General features: G+C 38.8%; 1 non-coding gene across 1 annotated transcript; it reads left to right on the forward strand.

The window, feature by feature from the left end:
* The first annotated feature begins 7,646 nt into the window (after positions 1–7,646).
* Positions 7,647–7,753, forward strand: LOC114385547. The gene has a single exon (XR_003660916.1). It is a non-coding gene; the product is annotated as a small nucleolar RNA R71 (small nucleolar RNA).
* Positions 7,754–8,702: the final 949 nt, after the last annotated feature.

Below are 8,702 nucleotides of genomic sequence, written 5' to 3' on the forward strand. Positions count from 1 at the left end.
AGTAGGGACTACTAGCAACAATATGTTATCAAAGAAAAAAACTCTAGATGAGCGTTCACTGTTATCAAGCAAGTCGGAGACCTAGCATGACCACAGATTCACCTCCACTCCTTATGTTCCCATGGACCTGGGTATAGGGCCCCTTTTCAACTCAACGTGTGTGAAAATAGTGTTGTTGTTTGTGTGCATCAAATGAATAAATATTTAGCTCATGCATACATTTTAAAACACACTAAAAGCATCAAAAGAGTTTATATATACAAGAACATAAGAAAAAAAAAGACAATGAAAAAGAACAAAAGGGAAGTCATAGTAAGGAAAGCACACTGATTGATTGGCCTAACTCTCTAACAAATGTCCCCAGTGGAGTCGCCAACTGTCGTAACCTACCCTTTGGCGGGAGGGCGACGCGAGACTCATGGGTGCGTCTTCCAAGGAAGGAAAACGCGCGGAGTCGTCACCAATGTTTATTTGAGAAAAACGTCGGAAAAGGCGTGGTCTACGAACTTTAAGTGTGAAAGGTTCGGGAGTTGAATTTACGCACAGGGAAGGTGTTAGCACCCCACGCGTCTGTCACAAGGGACAGCAGCCTTTAATCAAGCGTGCAAATATGACTTCAATTTGTTTTATCTTCCCTTTTTTATGCTTTTTATGTCTTTTTATGCCTTTTGTATTTTTATCTTTTTGTTGTCGACAAGGGTGTTTCCCTTGCTCCTACGTATTCCTCAATTGTGATAAGGAAATCAGACCTACGTAGTTCTTTGAGAACTAAACGTTGGTTAAGTTGTTTTTATCCCTTTTTGCAAGATATATTTTGATTGAATAAAAGGTCATTTAAGGCGTTGGACCATTAAACGGTCTTTCGATTCTTTTGAAAGGAGAGAAAACATTAAGGCATTGGACCATTAATGATCTCTTGGTTTTTTGAAAGAGGAGACAAAGCTATGTGTTGGTTTTAAGCTTTTAAAAATCCACGTTTAACCAATAAAAGCGAAAAGGACCATTTCAAGGCGTTGGATGTTTAAAAATGGCTTTTAGCTTTGTCTCTTGATTTATGAATTGATTTTAGCCTTAGTTTCACTTTGTTTATTTAGTCAATTCGATTAAGAAAGAAAATCCCAAAGAAAAAACGTCCCATTGATTTTTTTGATTATTTTATTTAAAGATTTTTTTTATTATTATATTATTATTTTGCCTCTTTTTGGTTTTAAACGTGGTTACGGTGAGAAAGATCAGTCAGATTTTATTCTAACAGAAATTAAGAGATATTACAACTAAAATGATCGGTGGAAATTTATTTTATTTTTGATTTAGGCGAGAAAACGACTTAAATGAATTACTAAAGCACGTCAAAAGGGGGTACGGAAAGCAAACGAAATAAAAATAAAAGCACGCAAAACAAGTGGGGACCACTAAGGGTACATAAAATGAATTGAAAGGTTTGATTTCGGGAATTTACCGGTTGAAGACCGAAGAACGACGAAGAACGAACGAAGAACGATGTAGAACGGTGGAAAATCTTCACGAAATCGCCCACGGAAACGTCTCGGAAGCGTTACGAAAGTGCCTTGGCTAGGATTTTCTTCACGGAAACAATTTTTCTCACTAATTTTAAGTGAATCTCGGATACCAGGAGGGTTGAACGAATTTGTTCTTTCCTCCTTCCCCTATTTATAAGGGAAAAGAGGGAGGTGGTTGCCGCCCAGCTCGTCCAGGTGAGCTGGGTTGCTTCCACCAGAAGGCACCGCCTTCTGTTGGAACATCCTGGAAGGCCCAAGTGGGTCTGATTGCTATTTGCACACCCCTGCTTACTAAATACACCCCATCTGCCCTTTTTTGTTGATTCTTTTTCCGTAATGTTACGGAACTTTACGAATTACGTAACGATACTTGTTTTCTTTCTGTAATATCACGAAACTTTATGGATTACACAACCGTCCCCTCTCTGGCTTCTAGAATGTCACGAAACTTTGCGGATTGCGTATTAACGCTTCCTTTCGACTCCCGACATGTTGCGAAACTTCACGGATTGCCTAACGATGGGTGTCAAGAACCTCGAAGTGGTCAAGCGAAGGTCACATCCCACCAAACAGATGGTCCCCGGACGAAATTAGGGTATGACAGCGGGCCCTTGCTCCCGCTAAGTGCTTAGACCCCTGATTAGTGGCTGGATGGTAGCGCTAAGCCCAATTATCTCTCTAGAATATGAATTTCTCGAATTGGGCTTAGCGAGGTGATGCGCTAAGCGCCAATCCTTCTCTGCTTCAAAAATCTGTGGATAGCGCTAAGCGCGCATGATCAAGGTCATACCCGAATCAAATAAACATTAAAAATGCAGTATCTAGGAAGTGATCCTAGGTCGTCTCCCAACGAGCAATGATCAACCAAACGTTCATAACAGATAATAATAAAACAGTAACGAATTGGGGGAGGGTTGATTGTTTTTGTAAATTAAACAACAAGTAAATTTGAATTAGAAAATATCAGAATTAAAACATGTTGCTTCCCCTTGATTCACAAGAAAGTCTCTTATCGTAGGTTGGGAGAATTTATCCTTTATCAGTTCAACCACTTAATCCAACCCTAAATTAAATTACTCAGCGAAATTTAACATAAGGCATTCATTACGTGATTAAGCAATGCATACACCAATTAATCATGAATGACCATTAAGCATGAACGTAAATTAAGCATAGAGACAATTAATCAAGCACTAAGCATGCATGGATTAATAGCAACAAATACAAAGTAATTGGTGAAGAGGAAAAATTGATCATAATTTAATAGTAATAATAGAACCTCAAAGAGAGTTGTGCTTGATCCTCAAGAGAAAACAACGCTGAAGACTTAGCCTTCCATTAATCAGTAGAAAACGAAGAAAACTTGAATTACTCTTCCAAAATGAAAAAGAGACTAAAATGAATTGAGAGTAGCACTCTAAAACTAAAATGAAAAAGGGAGAGAGAGCCCTAAAACTAGAACCTTGGTGCTGTTATATAGTTCTTAGCCCCAAAGCTTCCAAATTTGTTTTAAGTCCAAGCTCATAAATAAAATAAAATCTAGATAAGATAAGATAAGACAAAATCTAGATGAAATAATATCTAGATGAAATAAAATCTAGATAAGATAAGATAAGATAAGATCTAGATGAAATAATATCTAGATGAGATAAAATCTAGATAAGATAAGATTTGGTAGAATAAAATAGTCTGCTCTCTTCAAGTCCAAGCTCAATTCTGGATTCAAGCCCAATTGCTTATAATTCTCTTGCAATTAAATTAAAAACACAAAATTAGTCCAATAAGCCCAAATGATAAAACTGCATAATTAATTTGACAATTAAGGCTAATCAGTAATTAAAATGGTGACAAAAAGGGTTAAGAAATAGGAGAAAATGATGACACATCAAATCCCCTCACACTTAGCTTTTTGCACTCCTGGGAAAAAAAAGCAAAGCAAGGGACAAATCCAGAGACATTAAAGAGAAACAGACACAACAACAATTACATATTTCTCAATGAATCTCAAGGAATGAGAAGAATGGGTAACTGATGGAAGCTTGCTTGTGGGGCTTCTACGGAGGCTGTATCTTTGAGCTTCAATGAGGTCCTTTAATGATTATTTTCCACCATGGAGATGCAGCGAAAGACAAAGGAGAAGAGGTGAGAGGAGGCGCCATCCACTAGGGAATAAGCCATGAAAGAAGGAGTTTCACCACCAAGATGTGCCTTGGATAAGAAGCTTGGAGAGGATGCTTCAACGGAGGAAAAGAAAGAGGGAGAGAAAGAGAGAGGGGGGATCACAAAATTGAAGGAAGAAAAAGGGAGAGAAGTTGAACTTTGAGTTGTGTCTCACAAGACTCTCATTCATCAAAGTTACCACAAGTGTTACACATGCTTCTATTTATAGACTAGGTAGCTTCCTTGAGAAGCTTTCTTGAGAAAACTTCCTTGAGAAGCTTCTTTGAGAAAACTTCCTTGAGAAGCTAGAGCTTAGCTACACACACCCTCTCATAACTAAGCTCACCTCCTTGAGAAGCTTGCTTAAGAAGATTCCTAAAGAAGCTAGAGCTTAGCTACACACGCCTCTCTAATAGCTAAGCTCACCTCCTTGAGATGAAAAGCTAGAGCTTAGCTACACACCCCCTATAATGGCTAAGCTCACCCCTATGCCAAAAAACATGAAAATACAAAAAAAGTCCTTACTACAAAGACTACTCAAAATGCCCTAAAATACAAGGCTAAAACCCTATACTACTAGAATGGCCAAAATACAAGCCCCAAATGAAGGAAAAACCTATTCTAATATTTACAAAGATAAGCGGGCTCATACTTAGCCCATGGGCTCGAAATCTACCCTAAGGCTCATGAGAACCCTAGGGCCTTCCCTTGGATCTCTGGCACAATCTACTTGGAGTCTTCTATCCAATGCCCTTGCGGGGTAGGATTGCATCAGTAACATCCAACACGTAAAGAGTTAAAGAATCAAGGCCGTCATGAAAATCATCCAAGCATCTCAAACATGGCAAGATAGTAAATCAGCTCAAGAATGAAAAGTGATAAAGCCTCACAAGATATGCACTCTATCTCTCAAGTGTCTAGGCTACTGTTTACTCTCAGAGCACCCATAAAGCAACGATTAGGCAATATATGTATATACATCAAGCATGACCAAATTACATCATCAAGCAAGGCCAACAAAAACATATCATCCAATGAAACATACCCCCCCCCCCCCCTCACACTTATTCCCAAAACAATTCCAAAGCTCCTAAATTCCTTAAGGGTAGGGTGAAATCATGGTTTTTCACTTAAGGTTTGTAATGAGCTCAAAACAAATAAATGGGAACATAGGCTCAAAGGGGCTATCAAAGGAATTAATTCAGGGTAGGCTCATTTGGCTAGAGGCTTATAAGAATAAAATGCCTAAATCATCTCCCAACATGCATGTGAAGCAAGAAGTATCAACAAGAGTCAAGCCAAGGCTATTGTGCAAGCAATCAATGGGGCAAAACACACTGAGTAAAATAGATGATGATGGCTCAAACTATCACCAAGGGTAAATCTATCACTTTCAATTCGAACCTTCAAAACTAACTTGACATGTAAAGAAAAACAAGGGTTTCAATTCACAAAATGACAAGAAACTCCTATTTCAAAAAAAATTACCCATTACTTGTACATAACCCAAAATTCAAAGAGGAACATGCAATGTTGTACACAAACATAAAACCAAAATAACAAAATTAACCTAGAACCTAACAAACTTAAACTACAAAACCTAATAAAATTAAACTAGAATACCCAACAAAATTAAAGAACAATCTTCTCCCCCCCCCCCCCCCTCACACTTAAACAACACATTGTCCTCAATGTAGAACAATCATAAGATCAAGAACAATCAAAGCAATCAATAAAATTGGACAAGTGCAATAAAAGTAAAGAAGGAGATAGAAAAAGAAAACTCCCTAAGTCATGGCGGAAGAGAAGTAGAGTGAAGTAAGGAGGTCTTTTGAGCAAGGACAACCCCCAATGCGTAATTGTATGTATCGCACATTAGCTCAAATGGGGTTGTCCAATCAGGTGCCTGAATGATAGGGGTGGTAGTCACCGCAAGCTTGAGGCAATCAAAAGCCTCTTTGCACTGGTCATCAAAATCAAACTCCACCTCCTTTTGCAACAGATTGGATAGTGGAAGGGCCACTTTGCTAAAATCCTTGATAAAGCGCCTATAAAACCCTGCATGACCAAGAAAAGAACGAACCTCTCACACACAAGAGGGGTAAGGAAATTGTGAAATAACATCTATTTTTGAAGGGTCTACCTCTATGCCCCTACTGGAAATGATATGCCCTAAAACTATACCTTGTTCTACCATGAAGTGACATTTTTCAAAATTCAGCACAAGGTTAGTTTCAATGCATCTACTAAGAACTCTATCCAGACTATCCAAACATGTATCAAAAGAGGATCCATAAACAGTAAAATCATCCATAAACACCTCTATGCAACTCTCTAAAAAATCACTGAAAATGCTAAGCATACACCGCTGGAAGGTACCAGGGGCATTGTATAGGCCAAAGGGCATCCGCCTATAGGCAAAACTGCCAAAGGGACAGGTGAATGTGGTCTTTTCTTGATCCTCAGGAGCAATATGAATTTGTAAATAACCAAAAAAACCATCAAGAAAATAGTAATGAGACTTACTTGCCAAGCGCTCAAGCATTTGATCAATGAAAGGCATGGGAAAATGATTTTTTCTGGTTACCTGGTTCAGCCTCCTATAATCAATGCAGACTCGCCAACTATTCTCCACTCTTGTGGGGATAAGCTCATCCTTCTCATTCCTGATCACTGTGAGGCCTGTCTTCTTAGGAACCACTTGGACTGGACTCAGCCACTGGCTGTTAGAAATGGGGTAGATGATTCTAGCTTGTAAGAGCTTGGTCACTTCCTTTTTCACCACATCTAGAATGACGGGTTTGAGTCGCCGCTGTGGCTGCGTCACTGGCTTAGCTCCATCCTCTAAAAGTATCCGATGGATGCAGGTAGATGGGCTAATACCAGGAATGTCTGCTAAAGTCCATCCAATGGCCTTCTTGTGCTTCTTGAGAACTAGTAACAACTTCTCCTCTTTCTCAGTAGCAAGGGAGGCAGAGATGATCACTGGAAATTTTTCCTTGTCCTCCAAGTAAACATATTTGAGGTTTGTTGGTAAGGGCTTCAACTCTGGTGTTGGTGGTGGCTGAACAGAGGGAGGAACCAGGGTAGGAGAAGAAGAAGGTTCCTCAGCCTGTACCTCATAAAGCAAGTCAGAAGTATATGTACTTCCTGCAACATGGTTAGTGCATTCTGACTCTAAAAAATCAACATCAAGAGGCACAACACCCAGAAAATCAGAACCAGACTCAAATTCAGATTCATTCTCAGCATAAAAATCAGACACATGATCAAATTCAAACTCAGATTCATATTCAATGCATAAGGAATGACAAGTATGCAGATAAGATAAAAATTGATGTTTCCTACCATGAAGAACATTCTCAAAATCAAACATATAATCATCAACAATCTAATCAATTATCCCAGCATGAAAAACAGAATGATCCTCAGATGGATGTTTCATGGCATCAAGAATGTTAAAATGAACAACAATATCACCAAATTCCATAGACAATGTGCCAGCATAAACATCTATCTTGGTTCGGGCTGTTTTCATAAATGGCCTGCCTAAAATAATTAGAACTGAACTAGGGGAAAATCCCTCTTCCATATTAAGAACATAAAAATCAACAGGAAAAATAAGTTCACCAACCCGAGCATAGACCACAGACTCTTGCAACAAGTGCAGATTTCTGATTCATGGCAAGCTGAGTTACTAGGTTGACCAAGGCATCAAGTTTTCCTTCAAGCTTTTTATTTTCAGTAGATGAAGATGAATCCGTGGCCACCTCATGGACTCCTCTAAGAATAATAACATCATTTCTTGCACTGAATTGTTAGGAGTTGGAAGCCATCTTCTCAATCAAATTCCTAGCCTTAGTAGGGGTCATATCACCAAGAGCTCCACCACTGGCAACATCAGTCATACTCCTCTCCATGTTGCTAAGTCCCTCATAGAAATATTGAAGAAGAAGTTGCTCAGAAATCTGGTGGTGAGGGCAACTTGCACACAATTTCTTGAATCTTTCCTAGTACTCATACAAGCTTTCTCCACTAAGTTGCGTGATGCCTGAAATGTCTATTCTGATGGCAGTGGTCCTAGATGCAGGGAAGAATTTCTCCAAGAACACCCTCTTAAGGTCATCTCAGCTGAAAATAGACCTGGGAGCAAGGTAGTATAGCCAATCTTTTGTCACTCCCTCCAGAGAATGAGGAAAAGCCTTTAGAAAGATATGATCTTCTTGGACATCCGGGGGCTTCATGGTGGAACAAACAATATGGAACTCCTTAAGATGCTTATGAGGATCTTCACCTGCAAGACCATGAAACTTGGGCAGCAAATGTATTAGTCAAGTCTTGAGAACATATGGAACACCCTCATTAGGATATTGAATGCACAAGCTTTCATAGGTGAAATCAGGTGCAGTCATCTCCCTAAGAGTCCTCTCACGAGGTGGAGGTTGAGCCATGTTCTCAGTATAAAAATTAGTTGTGGAATGTTCAAAATCATAATCACCCTCAACAAAATGCTCATAATGCACAGAATGACCAGGATGCACACTATGTCTAACTAATCTATGAAAGGTTCTATCTATTTCAGGATCAAAGGGTTGTAAATCACCTGGATTGCCCCTAGTCATGCACTATATGCAGCAAATAATGTGTTTCTCAACAAGCACCTAACAAGGGGGTAAAACTACAACTATACATAAACGATATTAAAATGAGCTGAAATTTTGTGAGGAACACCCTAAAATCATGAAAAGATAGCACAAAAAATTTCAAACAAAAATTCAAAGTCTATCTATGAAAACTACCTAAGCAAAGTTTAGAAAAATAGAACAATAAAACTTGAAAAAAAAAACTTAGTAAACGGCTGATTTTTGGAGTTTGGGAGTCCCCAACCAGCTACAGTGGGTTGCCACAATATGGGAAATTTTTTTGTACCCCAAATGCATATATAGTAATAGTTATTCTGATACCCAAAGCAAAAGTTATGACCATTTTAAGTTTTGCTAAAAACAAGTTCCCAAAATTTTT

The sequence above is a fragment of the Glycine soja genome, chromosome 14 (genome assembly GCF_004193775.1).
Source record: "Glycine soja cultivar W05 chromosome 14, ASM419377v2, whole genome shotgun sequence".
NCBI lineage: Eukaryota > Viridiplantae > Streptophyta > Magnoliopsida > Fabales > Fabaceae > Glycine > Glycine soja.